This window comes from Penaeus monodon, chromosome 23 (assembly GCF_015228065.2).
Source record: "Penaeus monodon isolate SGIC_2016 chromosome 23, NSTDA_Pmon_1, whole genome shotgun sequence".
Classification (NCBI taxonomy): domain Eukaryota; kingdom Metazoa; phylum Arthropoda; class Malacostraca; order Decapoda; family Penaeidae; genus Penaeus; species Penaeus monodon.
Window position 1 is genome coordinate 4,228,345 of NC_051408.1, and position 226 is coordinate 4,228,570.

The 226-nt window shown below is 36.3% G+C and overlaps 1 protein-coding gene across 1 annotated transcript in view; it reads right to left on the reverse strand.

The window, feature by feature from the left end:
• LOC119587685 (scm-like with four MBT domains protein 2) overlaps positions 1-226 on the reverse strand; it is a 13,020-nt gene that overhangs the window by 5,558 nt on the left and 7,236 nt on the right. The gene's annotated exons all lie outside the window — the stretch shown is intronic.

The window sequence follows — 226 nt, forward strand, 5'->3', positions numbered from 1 at the left end:
ACTCCTGCCTGATTTCATGGAGAAACACTGCATCAGAGAAGAGGGCATGCAACCCAGTATCATTTACAGGCTGTGCACATGTTAAAAAGGATGCATCTAACTCCACTGCATCCACCTGATTTTGTTCTTTTATTCTCAGACTATAAGCAGAGATATAGATGACACTTTAATTTCTCTTGTTTTCACTGTAATAATTTTATGCAATTAAAATGAAATAATCCTGTCA